Below are 27,074 nucleotides of genomic sequence, written 5' to 3' on the forward strand. Positions count from 1 at the left end.
GTATGCGAAGAAGGCAAAATCATGAGCCAGATGCGGCATAACCCAGACCTAACCGGTGTTATCCTCTAAAATATTGATCGAAACCAAGTTTAATGGACTGTTTCAGTGTGGTACCATATTACTACGTGATTCAAACCAGAGAAAACCAAGGATCTGGCCAACAAGAATGCAGACATGGCAAAATCATGAGCCAGATGCGGGCATAACCCAGACCTAACCCAGACCTAACCGGTGCTATCCTGTAAAATATTGATCGAAAACCAGGTTTAATGGACTGTTTCAGTGTGGTACCACATTACTACGTGATTCAAACCCGAAAAAACCCAGGATCTGTCCAACAAGTATGCGAAGAAGGTAAAATCATGAGTCAGATGAGGGCATAACCCAGACCTAACCCAGGCCTAACCGGTGTTACCGACTAACATACTGACCAAATCCAGGTTTAATTCACTGTTACTTCGTGGTACCACATTTCTACGTGATTCAAACCAGAGAAAACCAAGGCTCTGGCCTACGAGTATGCGGAAAAGGCAAAATCATGAGCCAGATGCGGGCATAACCCAGACCAATCCCAGACCTAACCGGTTTTATCATCTGAAATATTGATCGAAACCAGGATTAATTGACTGTTTCAATGTGGTGCCACATTACTACGTGATTCAAACCCGAAAAAACCCAAGATCTGGCCAACAAGTATGCGCAGAAGGGAAAATCATGAGCCAGATGCGGGCATATCCCAGACCTACCCCAGACCTAACCCGTGTTATCCTCTAAAATATTGATCGAAACCAAGTTTAATGGACTGTTTCAGTGTGGTACCACATTACTACGTGATTCAAATCCGAAAAAATCAAGGATCTGGCCAACAAGTATGCAAAGAAGGCAAAATCATGAGCCAGATGCGGGCATAACCCAGACCTAACCCAGACCTAACCGGTGTTATCCTCTAAGATATTGATCGAAACCAGGTTTATTTGTCTGTTTCAGTGTGGTACCACAATACTACGTGATTCAAACCCGAAAAAATCCAGGATCTGGCCAACAAATTTGGGAAGAAGGTAAAATCATGAGCCAGATGCGGGCAAAACCCAGACCAATCCCAGACCTAACCGGTTTTATGATCTGAAATATTGATCGAAACCAGGTTTAATTGACTGTTTCAATGTGGTCCCACATTACTACGTGATTCAAACCCGAAAAAACCCAGGATCTGGACAACAAGTATGCGCAGAAGGCAAAATCATGAGCCAGATGCGGGCATATCCCAGACCTAACCCAGACCTAACCGGTGTTGTACTCTAAAATATTGATCGAAAACAAGTTTAATTGTCTGTTTCAGTGTGGTACCACATTACTACCTGATTCAAACAAGATAAAACCAAGGTTCTGGTCAACAGGAATGCGGAAAAGGCAAAATCATGAGCCAGATGTGGACAAAACCCACACCTAACCCAGACCTAACCGGTTTTATCCTCTAAAATATTGATTCAAACCAGGTGTCATTGACTGTTTCAATGTGGCACCACATTACTACGTGATTCAAACCCGAAAAAACCCAGGATCTGGACAACAAGTATGCGCACAAGGCAAAATCATGAGCCAGATGTGGACAAAACCCATACCTAACCCAGACCTAACCGGTTTTATCCTCTAAAATATTGATCGAAACCAGGTTTAATTGACTGTTTCAATGTGGTGCCACATTACTACGTGATTCAAACCCGAGAAAACCCAAGATCTGGCCAACAAGTATGCGCAGAAGGCAAAATCATGAGCCAGATGCGGGCATATCCCAGACCTACCCCAGACCTAACCGGTGTTATCCTCTAAAATATTGATCGAAACGAAGTTTAATGGTCTGTTTCAGTGTGGTACCACATTACTACGTGATTCAAATCCGAAAAAACCAAGGATCTGGCCAACAAGTATGCGAAGAAGGCAAAATCATGAGCCAGATGCGGGCATAACCCAGACCTAACCCAGACCTAACCGGTTTTATCCACCAAAATATTGATCGAAAACAAGTTTTATTGTCTGTTTCAGTGTGGTACCACATTACTACGTGATTCAAACCCGAGAAAACCCAAGATCTGGCCAACAAGTATGCGCAGAAGGCAAAATCATGAGCCAGATGCGGGCATATCCCAGACCTAACCCAGACCTAACCGGTTTTATCCACCAAAATATTGATCGAAAACAAGTTTTATTGTCTGTTTCAGTGTGGTACCACATTACTGCCTGATTCAAACAAGATAAGACCAAGGTTCTGGTCAATAAGTATGCGCAGAGGGCAAAATCATGAGCCAGATGCGGGCACATCCCATACCTCACCCAGACCTAACCGGTTTTATCCACCAAAATATTGATCGAAACCAGGTTTAATTGTCTGTTTCAGTGTGGTACCACATTACTACGTGATTCAAACCAGAGAAAACCAAGGATCTGGCAAACAAGTATGCGGGATAGGCAAAATCGTGAGCCAGATGCGGGCATAACCCTGACCTAACCCAGCCCTAACCGGTGTTACCGACTAAAATACTGACCGAATCGAGGTATAATTGACTGTTACTGTGTGGTTCCACTTTACTACGTGACTCAAACCCGAAAAAACCCAGGATCTGGCCAACAAGTATTGGAAGAAGCAAAATCATGAGCCAGATGCGGGCATAAACCAGGCCTATCCCAGACCTAACCGGTTTTATACTCTAAAATATTCATCGATACCAGGTTTAATTGTCTGTTTCAGTGTGGTACCCCATTGCTACGTGATTCAAACCAGAGAAAACCAAGGATCTGGCAAACAAGAATGCGGAAATGGCAAAAACATGAGGCAGATGCGGGCATAACCCAGACCTAACCCAGACCTAACCAGTGTTACCGACTAAAATACTGACCGAATCCAGGTTTAATTGACTGTTACTGTGTGGTACCACAACTACGTGATTCAAATCCGAAAAAACCCAGAATCTGGCCAACAAGTATGCGAAGAAGACAAAATCATGTGCCAGATGCGGGCAAACCCAAGACCTAACCGTTGTTATCCTCTAAAATGTGGATCGAAACCAGGTTTAATTGACTCTTTCAGTGTTGTGCCCCATTACTCCGAGATTCAAACCAGAGAAAACCAAGGATCTGGCCAACAAGAATGCGGAAAAGGCAAAATCATGAGGCAGATGCGGGCATAACCCAGACCTAACCAGTGTTACCGACTAAAATACTGACCGAATCCAGGTTTAATTGACTGTTACTGTGTGGTACCACACGACGTGATTCAAATCCGAAAAAACCCAGAATCTGGCCAACAAGTATGCGAAGAAGGCAAAATCATGCGCCAGATGCGGGCAAACCCCAGACCTAACCGTTGTTAACCTCTAAAATGTGGATCAAAACCAGGTTTCATTGACTTTTTCAGTGTGGTACCCTATTACTCCGTGATTCACACCAGAGAAAACCAAGGATCTGGCCAACAAGAATGCGGAATAGGCAAAATCGTGAGCCAGATGCGGGCATAACCCAGACCTAACCCAGTCCTAACCGGTGTTACCGACTAAAATACTGACCGAATCCAGGTATAATTGACTGCTACCGTGTGGTTCCACATTACTACGTGATTCAAACCCGAAAAAACCCAGGATCTGTCCAACAAGTATGCGAAGAAGGTAAAATCATGAGTCAGATGGGGGCATAACCCAGACCTAACCCAGGCCTAACCGGTGTTACTGTCTAAAATACTGACCGAATCCAGGTTTAATTCACTGTTACTTCGTGGTACCACATTATTACGTGATTCAAATCCGAAAAAACCAAGGATCTGGCCAACAAGTATGCGAAGAAGGCAAAATCATGAGCCAGATGCGGCATAACCCAGACCTAACCGGTGTTATCCTCTAAAATATTGATCGAAACCAGGTTTAATTGTCTGTTTCAGTGTGGTACCACATTACTACGCGATTCGAACCAGAGAAAACCAAGGATCTGGCCAACAAGAATGCGGAAAAGGCAAAATCATCAGCAGATGCGGGCATAACCCAGACCAATCCCAGACCTAACCGGTTTTATCGTCTGAAATATTGATCGAAACCAGCTTTAATTGACTGTTTCAATGTGGTGCCACATTACTACGTGATTCAAACCCGAATAAACCCAAGATCTGGCCAACAAGTATGCGCAGAAGGCAAAATCATGAGCCAGATGCGGGCATATCCCAGACCTACCCCAGACCTAACCGGTGTTATCCTCTAAAATATTGATCGAAACCAAGTTTAATGGACTGTTTCAGTGTGGTATCACATTACTACGTGATTCAAACCAGAGAAAACCAAGGATCTGGCCAACAAGAATGGGGACAAGGCAAAATCATGAGCCAGATGCGGGTATAACCCAGACGTAACCCAGACCTAACCTGTGTTATCCTCTAAAATATTGATCGAAACCAAGTTTAGTGGTCTGTTTCCGCGTGGAACCACATTACTACGTGATTCTAACCCTAAAAAACCCAGGATCTGGCCAACAAGTTTGCGAAGAAGGCAAAATCATGAGTCAGATGCGGGCATAACCCAGACCTAACACAGACCTAACCGGTGTTATCCTCTAAAATATTGATCGAAACCAAGTTTAATGGACTGTTTCAGTGTGGTGCCACATTACTACGTGATTCAAGCCCGAAAAAACCCAGGATCTGTCCAACAAGTATGCGAAGATGGTAAAATCATGAGCCAGATGCGTGCATAACCCAGACCTAACTCAGACCTAACCGGTGTTATCCTCTAAAATATTGATCGAAACCAGGTTTAATTGACTGTTTCAATGTGGTACCACATTACTACCTGATTCAAACCCGTAAAAACCCAGGATCTGGCCAACAAGTATGCGCCGAAGGCAAAATCTTGAGCCAGATGCGGGCATAACCCAGACCTAACCCAGACCTGACCGATGTTATCCTCTAAAATATTGATCGAAACCAAGTTTAATGGACTGTTTCAGAGTGGTACCACATTACTACGCGATTCGAACCAGAGAAAACCAAGGATCTGGCCAACAAGAATGCGGAAAAGGCAAAATCATCAGCAGATGCGGGCATAACCCAGACCAATCCCAGACCTAACCGGTTTTATCATCTGAAATATTGATCGAAACCAGGTTTAATTGACTGTTTCAATGTGGTGCCACATTACTACGTGATTCAAACCAGAGAAAACCAAGGATCTGGCCAACAAGAATGCGGACAAGGCAAAATCATGAGCCAGATGCGGGTATATCCCAGACGTAACCCAGACCTAACCTGTGTTATCCTCTAAAATATTGATCGAAACCAAGTTTAGTGGTCTGTTTCCGCGTGGAACCACATTACTACGTGATTCTAACCCTAAAAAACCCAGGATCTGGCCAACAAGTTTGCGAAGAAGGCAAAATCATGAGTCAGATGCGGGCATAACCCAGACCTAACACAGACCTAACCGGTGTTATCCTCTAAAATATTGATCGAAACCAAGTTTAATGGACTGTTTCAGTGTGGTGCCACATTACTACGTGATTCAAACCCGAAAAAACCCAGGATCTGTCCAACAAGTATGCGAAGATGGTAAAATCATGAGCCAGATGCGTGCATAACCCAGACCTAACTCACACCTAACCGGTGTTATCCTCTAAAATAATGATCGAAACCAGGTTTAATTGACTGTTTCAATGTGGTACCACATTACTACGTGATTCAAACCCGTAAAAACCCAGGATCTGGCCAACAAGTATGCGCCGAAGGCAAAATCTTGAGCCAGATGCGGGCATAACCCAGACCTAACCCAGACCTGACCGATGTTATCCTCTAAAATATTGATCGAAACCAAGTTTAATGGACTGTTTCAGAGTGGTACCACATTACTACGTGGTTCAAACCAGAGAAAACCAAGGATCTGGCCAACAAGTATTGGAAGAAGCAAAATCATGAGCCAGATGCGGGCATAAACCAGGCCTATCCCAAACCTAACCGGTTTTATACTCTAAAATATTCATCGATACCAGGTTTAATCGTCTGTTTCAGTGTGGTACCCCATTGCTACGTGATTCAAACCAGAGAAAACCAAGGATCTGGCAAACAATAATGCGGAAATGGCAAAATCATGCGCCAGATGCGGGCAAACCCCAGACCTAACCGTTGTTATCCTCTAAAATGTGGATCGAAACCAGGTTTAATTGACTCTTTCAGTGTGGTACCCCATTACTCCGTGATTCAAACCAGAGAAAACCAAGGATCTGGCCAACAAGAATGCGGAAAAGGCAAAATCATGAGGCAGATGCGGGCATAACCCAGACCTAACCCAGACCTAACCAGTGTTACCGACAAAAATACTGACCGAATCCAGGTTTAATTGACTGTTACTGTGTGGTACCACACTACGTGATTCAAATCCGAAAAAACCAAGGATCTGGCCAACAAGTATGCGAAGAAGGCAAAATCATGAGCCAGATGCGGCATAACCCAGACCTAACCGGTGTTATCCTCTAAAATATTGATGGAAACCAGGTTTAATTGTCTGTTTCAGTGTGGTACCACATTACTACGCGATTCGAACCAGAGAAAACCAAGGATCTGGCCAACAAGAATGCGGAAAAGGCAAAATCATCAGCAGATGCGGGCATAACCCAGACCAATCCCAGACCTAACCGGTTTTATCATCTGAAATATTGATCGAAACCAGGTTTAATTGACTGTTTCAATGTGGTGCCACATTACTACGTGATTCAAACCCGAATAAACCCAAGATCTGGCCAACAAGTATGCGCAGAAGGCAAAATCATGAGCCAGATGCGGGCATATCCCAGACCTACCCCAGACCTAACCGGTGTTATCCTCTAAAATATTGATCGAAACCAAGTTTAATGGACTGTTTCAGTGTGGTACCACATTACTACGTGATTCAAACCAGAGAAAACCAAGGATCTGGCCAACAAGAATGCGGACAAGGCAAAATCATGAGCCAGATGCGGGTATAACCCAGACGTAACCCAGACCTAACCTGTGTTATCCTCTAAAATATTGATCGAAACCAAGTTTAGTGGTCTGTTTCCGCGTGGAACCACATTACTACGTGATTCTAACCCTAAAAAACCCAGGATCTGGCCAACAAGTTTGCGAAGAAGGCAAAATCATGAGTCAGATGCGGGCATAACCCAGACCTAACACAGACCTAACCGGTGTTATCCTCTAAAATATTGATCGAAACCAAGTTTAATGGACTGTTTCAGTGTGGTGCCACATTACTACGTGATTCAAACCCGAAAAAACCCAGGATCTGTCCAACAAGTATGCGAAGATGGTAAAATCATGAGCCAGATGCGTGCATAACCCAGACCTAACTCAGACCTAACCGGTGTTATCCTCTAAAATAATGATCGAAACCAGGTTTAATTGACTGTTTCAATGTGGTACCACATTACTACGTGATTCAAACCCGTAAAAACCCAGGATCTGGCCAACAAGTATGCGCCGAAGGCAAAATCTTGAGCCAGATGCGGGCATAACCCAGACCTAACCCAGACCTGACCGATGTTATCCTCTAAAATATTGATCGAACCCAAGTTTAATGGACTGTTTCAGAGTGGTACCACATTACTACGTGGTTCAAACCAGAGAAAACCAAGGATCTGGCCAACAAGTATTGGAAGAAGCAAAATCATGAGCCAGATGCGGGCATAAACCAGGCCTATCCCAAACCTAACCGGTTTTATACTCTAAAATATTCATCGATACCAGGTTTAATCGTCTGTTTCAGTGTGGTACCCCATTGCTACGTGATTCAAACCAGAGAAAACCAAGGATCTGGCCAACAAGAATGCGGAATAGGCAAAATCGTGAGCCAGATGCGGGCATAACCCAGACCTAACCCAGTCCAAACCGGTGTTACCGTCTAAAATACTGACCGAATCCAGGTATAATTGACTGCTACCGTGTGGTTCCACATTACTACGTGATTCAAACCCGAAAAAACCCAGGATCTGTCCAACAAGTATGCGAAGAAGGTAAAATCATGAGTCAGATGGGGGCATAACCCAGACCTAACCCACGCCTAACCGGTGTTACTGTCTAAAATACTGACCGAATCCAGGTTTAATTCACTGTTACTTCGTGGTACCACATTATTACGTGATTCAAATCCGAAAAAACCAAGGATCTGGCCAACAATTTTGCGAAGAAGGCAAAATCATGAGCCAGATGCGGCATAACCCAGACCTAACCGGTGTTATCCTCTAAAATATTGATCGAAACCAGGTTTAATTGTCTGTTTCAGTGTGGTACCACATTACTACGCGATTCGAACCAGAGAAAACCAAGGATCTGGCCAACAAGAATGCGGAAAAGGCAAAATCATGAGCCAGATGTGGACAAAACCCATACCTAACCCAGACCTAACCGGTTTTATCCTCTAAAATATTGATCGAAACCAGGTTTAATTGACTGTTTCAATGTGGTGCCACATTACTACGTGATTCAAACCCGAGAAAACCCAAGATCTGGCCAACAAGTATGCGCAGAAGGCAAAATCATGTGCCAGATGCAGGCATATCCCAGACCTACCCCAGACCTAACCGGTGTTATCCTCTAAAATATTGATCGAAACGAAGTTTAATGGTCTGTTTCAGTGTGGTACCACATTACTACGTGATTCAAATCCGAAAAAACCAAGGATCTGGCCAACAAGTATGCGAAGAAGGCAAAATCATGAGCCAGATGCGGGCATAACCCAGACCTAACCCAGACCTAACCGGTTTTATCCACCAAAATATTGATCGAAAACAAGTTTTATTGTCTGTTTCAGTGTGGTACCACATTACTACGTGATTCAAACCCGAGAAAACCCAAGATCTGGCCAACAAGTATGCGCAGAAGGCAAAATCATGAGCCAGATGCGGGCATATCCCAGACCTAACCCAGACCTAACCGGTTTTATCCACCAAAATATTGATCGAAAACAAGTTTTATTGTCTGTTTCAGTGTGGTACCACATTACTGCCTGATTCAAACAAGATAAGACCAAGGTTCTGGTCAATAAGTATGCGCAGAGGGCAAAATCATGAGCCAGATGCGGGCACATCCCATACCTCACCCAGACCTAACCGGTTTTATCCACCAAAATATTGATCGAAACCAGGTTCAATTGTCTGTTTCAGTGTGGTACCCCATTGCTACGTGATTCAAACCAGAGAAAACCAAGGATCTGGCAATCAAGAATGCGGAAATGGCAAAAACATGAGGCAGATGCGGGCATAACCCAGACCTAACCCAGACCTAACCAGTGTTACCGACTAAAATACTGACCGAATCCAGGTTTAATTGACTGTTACTGTGTGGTACCACAACTACGTGATTCAAATCCGAAAAAACCCAGAATCTGGCCAACAAGTATGCGAAGAAGGCAAAATCATGTGCCAGATGCGAGCAAACCCAAGACCTAACCGTTGTTATCCTCTAAAATGTGGATCGAAACCAGGTTTAATTGACTCTTTCAGTGTTGTACCCCATTACTCCGAGATTCAAACCAGAGAAAACCAAGGATCTGGCCAACAAGAATGCGGAAAAGGCAAAATCATGAGGCAGATGCGGGCATAACCCAGACCTAACCAGTGTTACCGACTAAAATACTGACCGAATCCAGGTTTAATTGACTGTTACTGTGTGGTACCACACGACGTGATTCAAATCCGAAAAAACCCAGAATCTGGCCAACAAGTATGCGAAGAAGGCAAAATCATGCGCCAGATGCGGGCAAACCCCAGACCTAACCGTTGTTAACCTCTAAAATGTGGATCAAAACCAGGTTTCATTGACTTTTTCAGTGTGGTACCCTATTACTCCGTGATTCACACCAGAGAAAACCAAGGATCTGGCCAACAAGAATGCGGAATAGGCAAAATCGTGAGCCAGATGCGGGCATAACCCAGACCTAACCCAGTCCTAACCGGTGTTACCGACTAAAATACTGACCGAATCCAGGTATAATTGACTGCTACCGTGTGGTTCCACATTACTACGTGATTCAAACCCGAAAAAACCCAGGATCTGTCCAACAAGTATGCGAAGAAGGTAAAATCATGAGTCAGATGGGGGCATAACCCAGACCTAACCCAGGCCTAACCGGTGTTACTGTCTAAAATACTGACCGAATCCAGGTTTAATTCACTGTTACTTCGTGGTACCACATTATTACGTGATTCAAATCCGAAAAAACCAAGGATCTGGCCAACAAGTATGCGAAGAAGGCAAAATCATGAGCCAGATGCGGCATAACCCAGACCTAACCGGTGTTATCCTCTAAAATATTGATCGAAACCAGGTTTAATTGTCTGTTTCAGTGTGGTACCACATTACTACGCGATTCGAACCAGAGAAAACCAAGGATCTGGCCAACAAGAATGCGGAAAAGGCAAAATCATCAGCAGATGCGGGCATAACCCAGACCAATCCCAGACCTAACCGGTTTTATCGTCTGAAATATTGATCGAAACCAGCTTTAATTGACTGTTTCAATGTGGTGCCACATTACTACGTGATTCAAACCCGAATAAACCCAAGATCTGGCCAACAAGTATGCGCAGAAGGCAAAATCATGAGCCAGATGCGGGCATATCCCAGACCTACCCCAGACCTAACCGGTGTTATCCTCTAAAATATTGATCGAAACCAAGTTTAATGGACTGTTTCAGTGTGGTACCACATTACTACGTGATTCAAACCAGAGAAAACCAAGGATCTGGCCAACAAGAATGCGGACAAGGCAAAATCATGAGCCAGATGCGGGTATAACCCAGACGTAACCCAGACCTAACCTGTGTTATCCTCTAAAATATTGATCGAAACCAAGTTTAGTGGTCTGTTTCCGCGTGGAACCACATTACTACGTGATTCTAACCCTAAAAAACCCAGGATCTGGCCAACAAGTTTGCGAAGAAGGCAAAATCATGAGTCAGATGCGGGCATAACCCAGACCTAACACAGACCTAACCGGTGTTATCCTCTAAAATATTGATCGAAACCAAGTTTAATGGACTGTTTCAGTGTGGTGCCACATTACTACGTGATTCAAGCCCGAAAAAACCCAGGATCTGTCCAACAAGTATGCGAAGATGGTAAAATCATGAGCCAGATGCGTGCATAACCCAGACCTAACTCAGACCTAACCGGTGTTATCCTCTAAAATATTGATCGAAACCAGGTTTAATTGACTGTTTCAATGTGGTACCACATTACTACCTGATTCAAACCCGTAAAAACCCAGGATCTGGCCAACAAGTATGCGCCGAAGGCAAAATCTTGAGCCAGATGCGGGCATAACCCAGACCTAACCCAGACCTGACCGATGTTATCCTCTAAAATATTGATCGAAACCAAGTTTAATGGACTGTTTCAGAGTGGTACCACATTACTACGTGTTTCAAACCAGAGAAAACCAAGGATCTGGCCAACAAGAATGCGGAATAGGCAAAATCGTGAGCCAGATGCGGGCATAACCCAGACCTAACCCAGTCCTAACCGGTGTTACCGACTAAAATACTGACCGAATCCAGGTATAATTGACTGCTACCGTGTGGTTCCACATTACTACGTGATTCAAACCCGAAAAAACCCAGGATCTGTCCAACAAGTATGCGAAGAAGGTAAAATCATGAGTCAGATGGGGGCATAACCCAGACCTAACCCAGGCCTAACCGGTGTTACTGTCTAAAATACTGACCGAATCCAGGTTTAATTCACTGTTACTTCGTGGTACCACATTATTACGTGATTCAAATCCGAAAAAACCAAGGATCTGGCCAACAAGTATGCGAAGAAGGCAAAATCATGAGCCAGATGCGGCATAACCCAGACCTAACCGGTGTTATCCTCTAAAATATTGATGGAAACCAGGTTTAATTGTCTGTTTCAGTGTGGTACCACATTACTACGCGATTCGAACCAGAGAAAACCAAGGATCTGGCCAACAAGAATGCGGAAAAGGCAAAATCATCAGCAGATGCGGGCATAACCCAGACCAATCCCAGACCTAACCGGTTTTATCATCTGAAATATTGATCGAAACCAGGTTTAATTGACTGTTTCAATGTGGTGCCACATTACTACGTGATTCAAACCCGAATAAACCCAAGATCTGGCCAACAAGTATGCGCAGAAGGCAAAATCATGAGCCAGATGCGGGCATATCCCAGACCTACCCCAGACCTAACCGGTGTTATCCTCTAAAATATTGATCGAAACCAAGTTTAATGGACTGTTTCAGTGTGGTACCACATTACTACGTGATTCAAACCAGAGAAAACCAAGGATCTGGCCAACAAGAATGCGGACAAGGCAAAATCATGAGCCAGATGCGGGTATAACCCAGACGTAACCCAGACCTAACCTGTGTTATCCTCTAAAATATTGATCGAAACCAAGTTTAGTGGTCTGTTTCCGCGTGGAACCACATTACTACGTGATTCTAACCCTAAAAAACCCAGGATCTGGCCAACAAGTTTGCGAAGAAGGCAAAATCATGAGTCAGATGCGGGCATAACCCAGACCTAACACAGACCTAACCGGTGTTATCCTCTAAAATATTGATCGAAACCAAGTTTAATGGACTGTTTCAGTGTGGTGCCACATTACTACGTGATTCAAACCCGAAAAAACCCAGGATCTGTCCAACAAGTATGCGAAGATGGCAAAATCATGAGCCAGATGCGTGCATAACCCAGACCTAACTCAGACCTAACCGGTGTTATCCTCTAAAATAATGATCGAAACCAGGTTTAATTGACTGTTTCAATGTGGTACCACATTACTACGTGATTCAAACCCGTAAAAACCCAGGATCTGGCCAACAAGTATGCGCCGAAGGCAAAATCTTGAGCCAGATGCGGGCATAACCCAGACCTAACCCAGACCTGACCGATGTTATCCTCTAAAATATTGATCGAACCCAAGTTTAATGGACTGTTTCAGAGTGGTACCACATTACTACGTGGTTCAAACCAGAGAAAACCAAGGATCTGGCCAACAAGTATTGGAAGAAGCAAAATCATGAGCCAGATGCGGGCATAAACCAGGCCTATCCCAAACCTAACCGGTTTTATACTCTAAAATATTCATCGATACCAGGTTTAATCGTCTGTTTCAGTGTGGTACCCCATTGCTACGTGATTCAAACCAGAGAAAACCAAGGATCTGGCAAACAATAATGCGGAAATGGCAAAATCATGAGGCAGTTGCGGGCATAACCCAGACCTAACCCAGACCTAACCAGTGTTACCGACTAAAATACTGACCGAATCCAGGTTTAGTTGACTGTTACTGTGTGGTACCACACTACGTGGTTCAAATCCGAAAAAACCCAGAATCTGGCCAACAAGTATGCGAAGAAGGCAAAATCATGCGCCAGATGCGGGCAAACCCCAGACCTAACCGTTGTTATCCTCTAAAATGTGGATCGAAACCAGGTTTAATTGACTCTTTCAGTGTGGTACCCCATTACTCCGTGATTCAAACCAGAGAAAACCAAGGATCTGGCCAACAAGAATGCGGAAAAGGCAAAATCATGAGGCAGATGCGGGCATAACCCAGACCTAACCCAGACCTAACCAGTGTTACCGACAAAAATACTGACCGAATCCAGGTTTAATTGACTGTTACTGTGTGGTACCACACTACGTGATTCAAATCCGAAAAAACCAAGGATCTGGCCAACAAGTATGCGAAGAAGGCAAAATCATGAGCCAGATGCGGCATTACCCAGACCTAACCGGTGTTATCCTCTAAAATATTGATGGAAACCAGGTTTAATTGTCTGTTTCAGTGTGGTACCACATTACTACGCGATTCGAACCAGAGAAAACCAAGGATCTGGCCAACAAGAATGCGGAAAAGGCAAAATCATCAGCAGATGCGGGCATAACCCAGACCAATCCCAGACCTAACCGGTTTTATCATCTGGAATATTGATCAAAACCAGGTTTAATTGACTGTTTCAATGTGGTGCCACATTACTACGTGATTCAAACCCGAATAAACCCAAGATCTGGCCAACAAGTATGCGCAGAAGGCAAAATCATGAGCCAGATGCGGGCATATCCCAGACCTACACCAGACCTAACCGGTGTTATCCTCTAAAATATTGATCGAAACCAAGTTTAATGGACTGTTTCAGTGTGGTACCACATTACTACGTGATTCAAACCAGAGAAAAACCAAGGATCTGGCCAACAAGAATGCGGACAAGGCAAAATCATGAGCCAGATGCGGGTATAACCCAGACGTAACCCAGACCTAACCTGTGTTATCCTCTAAAATATTGATCGAAACCAAGTTTAGTGGTCTGTTTCCGCGTGGAACCACATTACTACGTGATTCTAACCCTAAAAAACCCAGGATCTGGCCAACAAGTTTGCGAAGAAGGCAAAATCATGAGTCAGATGCGGGCATAACCCAGACCTAACACAGACCCAACCGGTGTTATCCTCTAAAATATTGATCGAAACCAAGTTTAATGGACTGTTTCAGTGTGGTACCACATTACTACGTGATTCAAACCCGAAAAAACCCAGGATCTGTCCAACAAGTATGCGAAGATGGTAAAATCATGAGCCAGATGCGTGCATAACCCAGACCTAACTCAGACCTAACCGGTGTTATCCTCTAAAATATTGATCGAAACCAGGTTTAATTGACTGTTTCAATGTGGTACCACATTACTACCTGATTCAAACCCGTAAAAACCCAGGATCTGGCCAACAAGTATGCGCCGAAGGCAAAATCTTGAGCCAGATGCGGGCATAACCCAGACCTAACCCAGACCTGACCGATGTTATCCTCTAAAATATTGATCGAAACCAAGTTTAATGGACTGTTTCAGAGTGGTACCACAACACTACGTGTTTCAAACCAGAGAAAACCAAGGATCTGGCCAACAAGAATGCGGAATAGGCAAAATCGTGAGCCAGATGCGGGCATAACCCAGACCTAACCCAGTCCTAACCGGTGTTACCGTCTAAAATACTGACCGAATCCAGGTATAATTGACTGCTACCGTGTGGTTCCACATTACTACGTGATTCAAACCCGAAAAAACCCAGGATCTGTCCAACAAGTATGCGAAGAAGGTAAAATCATGAGTCAGATGGGGGCATAACCCAGACCTAACCCACGCCTAACCGGTGTTACTGTCTAAAATACTGACCGAATCCAGGTTTAATTCACTGTTACTTCGTGTTACCACATTATTACGTGATTCAAATCCGAAAAAACCAAGGATCTGGCCAACAATTTTGCGAAGAAGGCAAAATCATGAGCCAGATGCGGCATAACCCAGACCTAACCGGTGTTATCCTCTAAAATATTGATCGAAACCAGGTTTAATTGTCTGTTTCAGTGTGGTACCACATTACTACGCGATTCGAACCAGAGAAAACCAAGGATCTGGCCAACAAGAATGCGGAAAAGGCAAAATCATCAGCAGATGCGGGCATAACCCAGACCAATCCCAGACCTAACCGGTTTTATCATCTGAAATATTGATCGAAACCAGGTTTAATTGACTGTTTCAATGTGGTGCCACATTACTACGTGATTCAAACCCGAATAAACCCAAGATCTGGCCAACAAGTATGCGCAGAAGGCAAAATCATGAGCCAGATGCGGGCATATCCCAGACCTACCCCAGACCTAACCTGTGTTATCCTCTAAAATATTGAACGAAACCGAGTTTAATGGACTGTTTCCGCGTGGAACCACATTACTACGTGATTCTAACCCTAAAAAACCCAGGATCTGGCCAACAAGTTTGCGAAGAAGGCAAAATCATGAGTCAGATGCGGGCATAACCCAGACCTAACACAGACCTAACCGGTGTTATCCTCTAAAATATTGATCGAAACCAAGTTTAATGGACTGTTTCAGTGTGGTGCCACATTACTACGTGATTCAAGCCCGAAAAAACCCAGGATCTGTCCAACAAGTATGCGAAGATGGTAAAATCATGAGCCAGATGCGTGCATAACCCAGACCTAACTCAGACCTAACCGGTGTTATCCTCTAAAATATTGATCGAAACCAGGTTTAATTGACTGTTTCAATGTGGTACCACATTACTACCTGATTCAAACCCGTAAAAACCCAGGATCTGGCCAACAAGTATGCGCCGAAGGCAAAATCTTGAGCCAGATGCGGGCATAACCCAGACCTAACCCAGACCTGACCGATGTTATCCTCTAAAATATTGATCGAAACCAAGTTTAATGGACTGTTTCAGAGTGGTACCACATTACTACGTGTTTCAAACCAGAGAAAACCAAGGATCTGGCCAACAAGAATGCGGAATAGGCAAAATCGTGAGCCAGATGCGGGCATAACCCAGACCTAACCCAGTCCTAACCGGTGTTACCGACTAAAATACTGACCGAATCCAGGTATAATTGACTGCTACCGTGTGGTTCCACATTACTACGTGATTCAAACCCGAAAAAACCCAGGATCTGTCCAACAAGTATGCGAAGAAGGTAAAATCATGAGTCAGATGGGGGCATAACCCAGACCTAACCCAGGCCTAACCGGTGTTACTGTCTAAAATACTGACCGAATCCAGGTTTAATTCACTGTTACTTCGTGGTACCACATTATTACGTGATTCAAATCCGAAAAAACCAAGGATCTGGCCAACAAGTATGCGAAGAAGGCAAAATCATGAGCCAGATGCGGCATAACCCAGACCTAACCGGTGTTATCCTCTAAAATATTGATGGAAACCAGGTTTAATTGTCTGTTTCAGTGTGGTACCACATTACTACGCGATTCGAACCAGAGAAAACCAAGGATCTGGCCAACAAGAATGCGGAAAAGGCAAAATCATCAGCAGATGCGGGCATAACCCAGACCAATCCCAGACCTAACCGGTTTTATCATCTGAAATATTGATCGAAACCAGGTTTAATTGACTGTTTCAATGTGGTGCCACATTACTACGTGATTCAAACCCGCATAAACCCAAGATCTGGCCAACAAGTATGCGCAGAAGGCAAAATCATGAGCCAGATGCGGGCATATCCCAGACCTACCCCAGACCTAACCGGTGTTATCCTCTAAAATATTGATCGAAACCAAGTTTAATGGACTGTTTCAGTGTGGTACCACATTACTACGTGATTCAAACCAGAGAAAACCAAGGATCTGGCCAACAAGAATGCGGACAAGGCAAAATCATGAGCCAGATGCGGGTATAACCCAGACGTAACCCAGACCTAACCTGTGTTATCCTCTAAAATATTGATCGAAACCAAGTTTAGTGGTCTGTTTCCGCGTGGAACCACATTACTACGTGATTCTAACCCTAAAAAACCCAGGATCTGGCCAACAAGTTTGCGAAGAAGGCAAAATCATGAGTCAGATGCGGGCATAACCCAGACCTAACACAGACCTAACCGGTGTTATCCTCTAAAATATTGATCGAAACCAAGTTTAATGGACTGTTTCAGTGTGGTGCCACATTACTACGTGATTCAAACCCGAAAAAACCCAGGATCTGTCCAACAAGTATGCGAAGATGGCAAAATCATGAGCCAGATGCGTGCATAACCCAGACCTAACTCAGACCTAACCGGTGTTATCCTCTAAAATAATGATCGAAACCAGGTTTAATTGACTGTTTCAATGTGGTACCACATTACTACGTGATTCAAACCCGTAAAAACCCAGGATCTGGCCAACAAGTATGCGCCGAAGGCAAAATCTTGAGCCAGATGCGGGCATAACCCAGACCTAACCCAGACCTGACCGATGTTATCCTCTAAAATATTGATCGAACCCAAGTTTAATGGACTGTTTCAGAGTGGTACCACATTACTACGTGGTTCAAACCAGAGAAAACCAAGGATCTGGCCAACAAGTATTGGAAGAAGCAAAATCATGAGCCAGATGCGGGCATAAACCAGGCCTATCCCAAACCTAACCGGTTTTATACTCTAAAATATTCATCGATACCAGGTTTAATCGTCTGTTTCAGTGTGGTACCCCATTGCTACGTGATTCAAACCAGAGAAAACCAAGGATCTGGCAAACAATAATGCGGAAATGGCAAAATCATGAGGCAGATGCGGGCATAACCCAGACCTAACCCAGACCTAACCAGTGTTACCGACTAAAATACTGACCGAATCCAGGTTTAGTTGACTGTTACTGTGTGGTACCACACTACGTGGTTCAAATCCGAAAAAACCCAGAATCTGGCCAACAAGTATGCGAAGAAGGCAAAATCATGCGCCAGATGCGGGCAAACCCCAGACCTAACCGTTGTTATCCTCTAAAATGTGGATCGAAACCAGGTTTAATTGACTCTTTCAGTGTGGTACCCCATTACTCCGTGATTCAAACCAGAGAAAACCAAGGATCTGGCCAACAAGAATGCGGAAAAGGCAAAATCATGAGGCAGATGCGGGCATAACCCAGACCTAACCCAGACCTAACCAGTGTTACCGACAAAAATACTGACCGAATCCAGGTTTAATTGACTGTTACTGTGTGGTACCACACTACGTGATTCAAATCCGAAAAAACCAAGGATCTGGCCAACAAGTATGCGAAGAAGGCAAAATCATGAGCCAGATGCGGCATAACCCAGACCTAACCGGTGTTATCCTCTAAAATATTGATGGAAACCAGGTTTAATTGTCTGTTTCAGTGTGGTACCACATTACTACGCGATTCGAACCAGAGAAAACCAAGGATCTGGCCAACAAGAATGCGGAAAAGGCAAAATCATCAGCAGATGCGGGCATAACCCAGACCAATCCCAGACCTAACCGGTTTTATCATCTGGAATATTGATCAAAACCAGGTTTAATTGACTGTTTCAATGTGGTGCCACATTACTACGTGATTCAAACCCGAATAAACCCAAGATCTGGCCAACAAGTATGCGCAGAAGGCAAAATCATGAGCCAGATGCGGGCATATCCCAGACCTACCCCAGACCTAACCGGTGTTATCCTCTAAAATATTGATCGAAACCAAGTTTAATGGACTGTTTCAGTGTGGTACCACATTACTACGTGATTCAAACCAGAGAAAACCAAGGATCTGGCCAACAAGAATGCGGACAAGGCAAAATCATGAGCCAGATGCGGGTATAACCCAGACGTAACCCAGACCTAACCTGTGTTATCCTCTAAAATATTGATCGAAACCAAGTTTAGTGGTCTGTTTCCGCGTGGAACCACATTACTACGTGATTCTAACCCTAAAAAACCCAGGATCTGGCCAACAAGTTTGCGAAGAAGGCAAAATCATGAGTCAGATGCGGGCATAACCCAGACCTAACACAGACCTAACCGGTGTTATCCTCTAAAATATTGATCGAAACCAAGTTTAATGGACTGTTTCAGTGTGGTGCCACATTACTACGTGATTCAAACCCGAAAAAACCCAGGATCTGTCCAACAAGTATGCGAAGATGGCAAAATCATGAGCCAGATGCGTGCATAACCCAGACCTAACTCAGACCTAACCGGTGTTATCCTCTAAAATAATGATCGAAACCAGGTTTAATTGACTGTTTCAATGTGGTACCACATTACTACGTGATTCAAACCCGTAAAAACCCAGGATCTGGCCAACAAGTATGCGCCGAAGGCAAAATCTTGAGCCAGATGCGGGCATAACCCAGACCTAACCCAGACCTGACCGATGTTATCCTCTAAAATATTGATCGAACCCAAGTTTAATGGACTGTTTCAGAGTGGTACCACATTACTACGTGGTTCAAACCAGAGAAAACCAAGGATCTGGCCAACAAGTATTGGAAGAAGCAAAATCATGAGCCAGATGCGGGCATAAACCAGGCCTATCCCAAACCTAACCGGTTTTATACTCTAAAATATTCATCGATACCAGGTTTAATCGTCTGTTTCAGTGTGGTACCCCATTGCTACGTGATTCAAACCAGAGAAAACCAAGGATCTGGCAAACAATAATGCGGAAATGGCAAAATCATGAGGCAGATGCGGGCATAACCCAGACCTAACCCAGACCTAACCAGTGTTACCGACTAAAATACTGACCGAATCCAGGTTTAGTTGACTGTTACTGTGTGGTACCACACTACGTGGTTCAAATCCGAAAAAACCCAGAATCTGGCCAACAAGTATGCGAAGAAGGCAAAATCATGCGCCAGATGCGGGCAAACCCCAGACCTAACCGTTGTTATCCTCTAAAATGTGGATCGAAACCAGGTTTAATTGACTCTTTCAGTGTGGTACCCCATTACTCCGTGATTCAAACCAGAGAAAACCAAGGATCTGGCCAACAAGAATGCGGAAAAGGCAAAATCATGAGGCAGATGCGGGCATAACCCAGACCTAACCCAGACCTAACCAGTGTTACCGACAAAAATACTGACCGAATCCAGGTTTAATTGACTGTTACTGTGTGGTACCACACTACGTGATTCAAATCCGAAAAAACCAAGGATCTGGCCAACAAGTATGCGAAGAAGGCAAAATCATGAGCCAGATGCGGCATAACCCAGACCTAACCGGTGTTATCCTCTAAAATATTGATGGAAACCAGGTTTAATTGTCTGTTTCAGTGTGGTACCACATTACTACGCGATTCGAACCAGAGGAAACCAAGGATCTGGCCAACAAGAATGCGGAAAAGGCAAAATCATCAGCAGATGCGGGCATAACCCAGACCAATCCCAGACCTAACCGGTTTTATCATCTGGAATATTGATCAAAACCAGGTTTAATTGACTGTTTCAATGTGGTGCCACATTACTACGTGATTCAAACCCGAATAAACCCAAGATCTGGCCAACAAGTATGCGCAGAAGGCAAAATCATGAGCCAGATGCGGGCATATCCCAGACCTACACCAGACCTAACCGGTGTTATCCTCTAAAATATTGATCGAAACCAAGTTTAATGGACTGTTTCAGTGTGGTACCACATTACTACGTGATTCAAACCAGAGAAAAACCAAGGATCTGGCCAACAAGAATGCGGACAAGGCAAAATCATGAGCCAGATGCGGGTATAACCCAGACGTAACCCAGACCTAACCTGTGTTATCCTCTAAAATATTGATCGAAACCAAGTTTAGTGGTCTGTTTCCGCGTGGAACCACATTACTACGTGATTCTAACCCTAAAAAACCCAGGATCTGGCCAACAAGTTTGCGAAGAAGGCAAAATCATGAGTCAGATGCGGGCATAACCCAGACCTAACACAGACCCAACCGGTGTTATCCTCTAAAATATTGATCGAAACCAAGTTTAATGGACTGTTTCAGTGTGGTGCCACATTACTACGTGATTCAAACCCGAAAAAACCCAGGATCTGTCCAACAAGTATGCGAAGATGGTAAAATCATGAGCCAGATGCGTGCATAACCCAGACCTAACTCAGACCTAACCGGTGTTATCCTCTAAAATATTGATCGAAACCAGGTTTAATTGACTGTTTCAATGTGGTACCACATTACTACCTGATTCAAACCCGTAAAAACCCAGGATCTGGCCAACAAGTATGCGCCGAAGGCAAAATCTTGAGCCAGATGCGGGCATAACCCAGACCTAACCCAGACCTGACCGATGTTATCCTCTAAAATATTGATCGAAACCAAGTTTAATGGACTGTTTCAGAGTGGTACCACAACACTACGTGTTTCAAACCAGAGAAAACCAAGGATCTGGCCAACAAGAATGCGGAATAGGCAAAATCGTGAGCCAGATGCGGGCATAACCCAGACCTAACCCAGTCCTAACCGGTGTTACCGTCTAAAATACTGACCGAATCCAGGTATAATTGACTGCTACCGTGTGGTTCCACATTACTACGTGATTCAAACCCGAAAAAACCCAGGATCTGTCCAACAAGTATGCGAAGAAGGTAAAATCATGAGTCAGATGGGGGCATAACCCAGACCTAACCCACGCCTAACCGGTGTTACTGTCTAAAATACTGACCGAATCCAGGTTTAATTCACTGTTACTTCGTGTTACCACATTATTACGTGATTCAAATCCGAAAAAACCAAGGATCTGGCCAACAATTTTGCGAAGAAGGCAAAATCATGAGCCAGATGCGGCATAACCCAGACCTAACCGGTGTTATCCTCTAAAATATTGATCGAAACCAGGTTTAATTGTCTGTTTCAGTGTGGTACCACATTACTACGCGATTCGAACCAGAGAAAACCAAGGATCTGGCCAACAAGAATGCGGAAAAGGCAAAATCATCAGCAGATGCGGGCATAACCCAGACCAATCCCAGACCTAACCGGTTTTATCATCTGAAATATTGATCGAAACCAGGTTTAATTGACTGTTTCAATGTGGTGCCACATTACTACGTGATTCAAACCCGAATAAACCCAAGATCTGGCCAACAAGTATGCGCAGAAGGCAAAATCATGAGCCAGATGCGGGCATATCCCAGACCTACCCCAGACCTAACCTGTGTTATCCTCTAAAATATTGATCGAAACCGAGTTTAATGGACTGTTTCCGCGTGGAACCACATTACTACGTGATTCTAACCCTAAAAAACCCAGGATCTGGCCAACAAGTTTGCGAAGAAGGCAAAATCATGAGTCAGATGCGGGCATAACCCAGACCTAACACAGACCTAACCGGTGTTATCCTCTAAAATATTGATCGAAACCAAGTTTAATGGACTGTTTCAGTGTGGTGCCACATTACTACGTGATTCAAGCCCGAAAAAACCCAGGATCTGTCCAACAAGTATGCGAAGATGGTAAAATCATGAGCCAGATGCGTGCATAACCCAGACCTAACTCAGACCTAACCGGTGTTATCCTCTAAAATATTGATCGAAACCAGGTTTAATTGACTGTTTCAATGTGGTACCACATTACTACCTGATTCAAACCCGTAAAAACCCAGGATCTGGCCAACAAGTATGCGCCGAAGGCAAAATCTTGAGCCAGATGCGGGCATAACCCAGACCTAACCCAGACCTGACCGATGTTATCCTCTAAAATATTGATCGAAACCAAGTTTAATGGACTGTTTCAGAGTGGTACCACATTACTACGTGTTTCAAACCAGAGAAAACCAAGGATCTGGCCAACAAGAATGCGGAATAGGCAAAATCGTGAGCCAGATGCGGGCATAACCCAGACCTAACCCAGTCCTAACCGGTGTTACCGACTAAAATACTGACCGAATCCAGGTATAATTGACTGCTACCGTGTGGTTCCACATTACTACGTGATTCAAACCCGAAAAAACCCAGGATCTGTCCAACAAGTATGCGAAGAAGGTAAAATCATGAGTCAGATGGGGGCATAACCCAGACCTAACCCAGGCCTAACCGGTGTTACTGTCTAAAATACTGACCGAATCCAGGTTTAATTCACTGTTACTTCGTGGTACCACATTATTACGTGATTCAAATCCGAAAAAACCAAGGATCTGGCCAACAAGTATGCGAAGAAGGCAAAATCATGAGCCAGATGCGGCATAACCCAGACCTAACCGGTGTTATCCTCTAAAATATTGATGGAAACCAGGTTTAATTGTCTGTTTCAGTGTGGTACCACATTACTACGCGATTCGAACCAGAGAAAACCAAGGATCTGGCCAACAAGAATGCGGAAAAGGCAAAATCATCAGCAGATGCGGGCATAACCCAGACCAATCCCAGACCTAACCGGTTTTATCATCTGAAATATTGATCGAAACCAGGTTTAATTGACTGTTTCAATGTGGTGCCACATTACTACGTGATTCAAACCCGCATAAACCCAAGATCTGGCCAACAAGTATGCGCAGAAGGCAAAATCATGAGCCAGATGCGGGCATATCCCAGACCTACCCCAGACCTAACCGGTGTTATCCTCTAAAATATTGATCGAAACCAAGTTTAATGGACTGTTTCAGTGTGGTACCACATTACTACGTGATTCAAACCAGAGAAAACCAAGGATCTGGCCAACAAGAATGCGGACAAGGCAAAATCATGAGCCAGATGCGGGTATAACCCAGACGTAACCCAGACCTAACCTGTGTTATCCTCTAAAATATTGATCGAAACCAAGTTTAGTGGTCTGTTTCCGCGTGGAACCACATTACTACGTGATTCTAACCCTAAAAAACCCAGGATCTGGCCAACAAGTTTGCGAAGAAGGCAAAATCATGAGTCAGATGCGGGCATAACCCAGACCTAACACAGACCTAACCGGTGTTATCCTCTAAAATATTGATCGAAACCAAGTTTAATGGACTGTTTCAGTGTGGTGCCACATTACTACGTGATTCAAACCCGAAAAAACCCAGGATCTGTCCAACAAGTATGCGAAGATGGCAAAATCATGAGCCAGATGCGTGCATAACCCAGACCTAACTCAGACCTAACCGGTGTTATCCTCTAAAATAATGATCGAAACCAGGTTTAATTGACTGTTTCAATGTGGTACCACATTACTACGTGATTCAAACCCGTAAAAACCCAGGATCTGGCCAACAAGTATGCGCCGAAGGCAAAATCTTGAGCCAGATGCGGGCATAACCCAGACCTAACCCAGACCTGACCGATGTTATCCTCTAAAATATTGATCGAACCCAAGTTTAATGGACTGTTTCAGAGTGGTACCACATTACTACGTGGTTCAAACCAGAGAAAACCAAGGATCTGGCCAACAAGTATTGGAAGAAGCAAAATCATGAGCCAGATGCGGGCATAAACCAGGCCTATCCCAAACCTAACCGGTTTTATACTCTAAAATATTCATCGATACCAGGTTTAATCGTCTGTTTCAGTGTGGTACCCCATTGCTACGTGATTCAAACCAGAGAAAACCAAGGATCTGGCAAACAATAATGCGGAAATGGCAAAATCATGAGGCAGATGCGGGCATAACCCAGACCTAACCCAGACCTAACCAGTGTTACCGACTAAAATACTGACCGAATCCAGGTTTAGTTGACTGTTACTGTGTGGTACCACACTACGTGGTTCAAATCCGAAAAAACCCAGAATCTGGCCAACAAGTATGCGAAGAAGGCAAAATCATGCGCCAGATGCGGGCAAACCCCAGACCTAACCGTTGTTATCCTCTAAAATGTGGATCGAAACCAGGTTTAATTGACTCTTTCAGTGTGGTACCCCATTACTCCGTGATTCAAACCAGAGAAAACCAAGGATCTGGCCAACAAGAATGCGGAAAAGGCAAAATCATGAGGCAGATGCGGGCATAACCCAGACCTAACCCAGACCTAACCAGTGTTACCGACAAAAATACTGACCGAATCCAGGTTTAATTGACTGTTACTGTGTGGTACCACACTACGTGATTCAAATCCGAAAAAACCAATGATCTGGCCAACAAGTATGCGAAGAAGGCAAAATCATGAGCCAGATGCGGCATAACCCAGACCTAACCGGTGTTATCCTCTAAAATATTGATGGAAACCAGGTTTAATTGTCTGTTTCAGTGTGGTACCACATTACTACGCGATTCGAACCAGAGAAAACCAAGGATCTGGCCAACAAGAATGCGGAAAAGGCAAAATCATCAGCAGATGCGGGCATAACCCAGACCAATCCCAGACCTAACCGGTTTTATCATCTGGAATATTGATCAAAACCAGGTTTAATTGACTGTTTCAATGTGGTGCCACATTACTACGTGATTCAAACCCGAATAAACCCAAGATCTGGCCAACAAGTATGCGCAGAAGGCAAAATCATGAGCCAGATGCGGGCATATCCCAGACCTACACCAGACCTAACCGGTGTTATCCTCTAAAATATTGATCGAAACCAAGTTTAATGGACTGTTTCAGTGTGGTACCACATTACTACGTGATTCAAACCAGAGAAAAACCAAGGATCTGGCCAACAAGAATGCGGACAAGGCAAAATCATGAGCCAGATGCGGGTATAACCCAGACGTAACCCAGACCTAACCTGTGTTATCCTCTAAAATATTGATCGAAACCAAGTTTAGTGGTCTGTTTCCGCGTGGAACCACATTACTACGTGATTCTAACCCTAAAAAACCCAGGATCTGGCCAACAAGTTTGCGAAGAAGGCAAAATCATGAGTCAGATGCGGGCATAACCCAGACCTAACACAGACCCAACCGGTGTTATCCTCTAAAATATTGATCGAAACCAAGTTTAATGGACTGTTTCAGTGTGGTGCCACATTACTACGTGATTCAAACCCGAAAAAACCCAGGATCTGTCCAACAAGTATGCGAAGATGGTAAAATCATGAGCCAGATGCGTGCATAACCCAGACCTAACTCAGACCTAACCGGTGTTATCCTCTAAAATATTGATCGAAACCAGGTTTAATTGACTGTTTCAATGTGGTACCACATTACTACCTGATTCAAACCCGTAAAAACCCAGGATCTGGCCAACAAGTATGCGCCGAAGGCAAAATCTTGAGCCAGATGCGGGCATAACCCAGACCTAACCCAGACCTGACCGATGTTATCCTCTAAAATATTGATCGAAACCAAGTTTAATGGACTGTTTCAGAGTGGTACCACATTACTACGTGTTTCAAACCAGAGAAAACCAAGGATCTGGCCAACAAGAATGCGGAATAGGCAAAATCGTGAGCCAGATGCGGGCATAACCCAGACCTAACCCAGTCCTAACCGGTGTTACCGTCTAAAATACTGACCGAATCCAGGTTTAATTCACTGTTACTTCGTGTTACCACATTATTACGTGATTCAAATCCGAAAAAACCAAGGATCTGGCCAACAATTTTGCGAAGAAGGCAAAATCATGAGCCAGATGCGGCATAACCCAGACCTAACCGGTGTTATCCTCTAAAATATTGATCGAAACCAGGTTTAATTGTCTGTTTCAGTGTGGTACCACATTACTACGCGATTCGAACCAGAGAAAACCAAGGATCTGGCCAACAAGAATGCGGAAAAGGCAAAATCATCAGCAGATGCGGGCATAACCCAGACCAATCCCAGACCTAACCGGTTTTATCATCTGAAATATTGATCGAAACCAGGTTTAATTGACTGTTTCAATGTGGTGCCACATTACTACGTGATTCAAACC

Source organism: Colletes latitarsis, chromosome 12, assembly GCF_051014445.1.
Source record: "Colletes latitarsis isolate SP2378_abdomen chromosome 12, iyColLati1, whole genome shotgun sequence".
NCBI classification, from domain to species: Eukaryota; Metazoa; Arthropoda; class Insecta; order Hymenoptera; family Colletidae; genus Colletes; species Colletes latitarsis.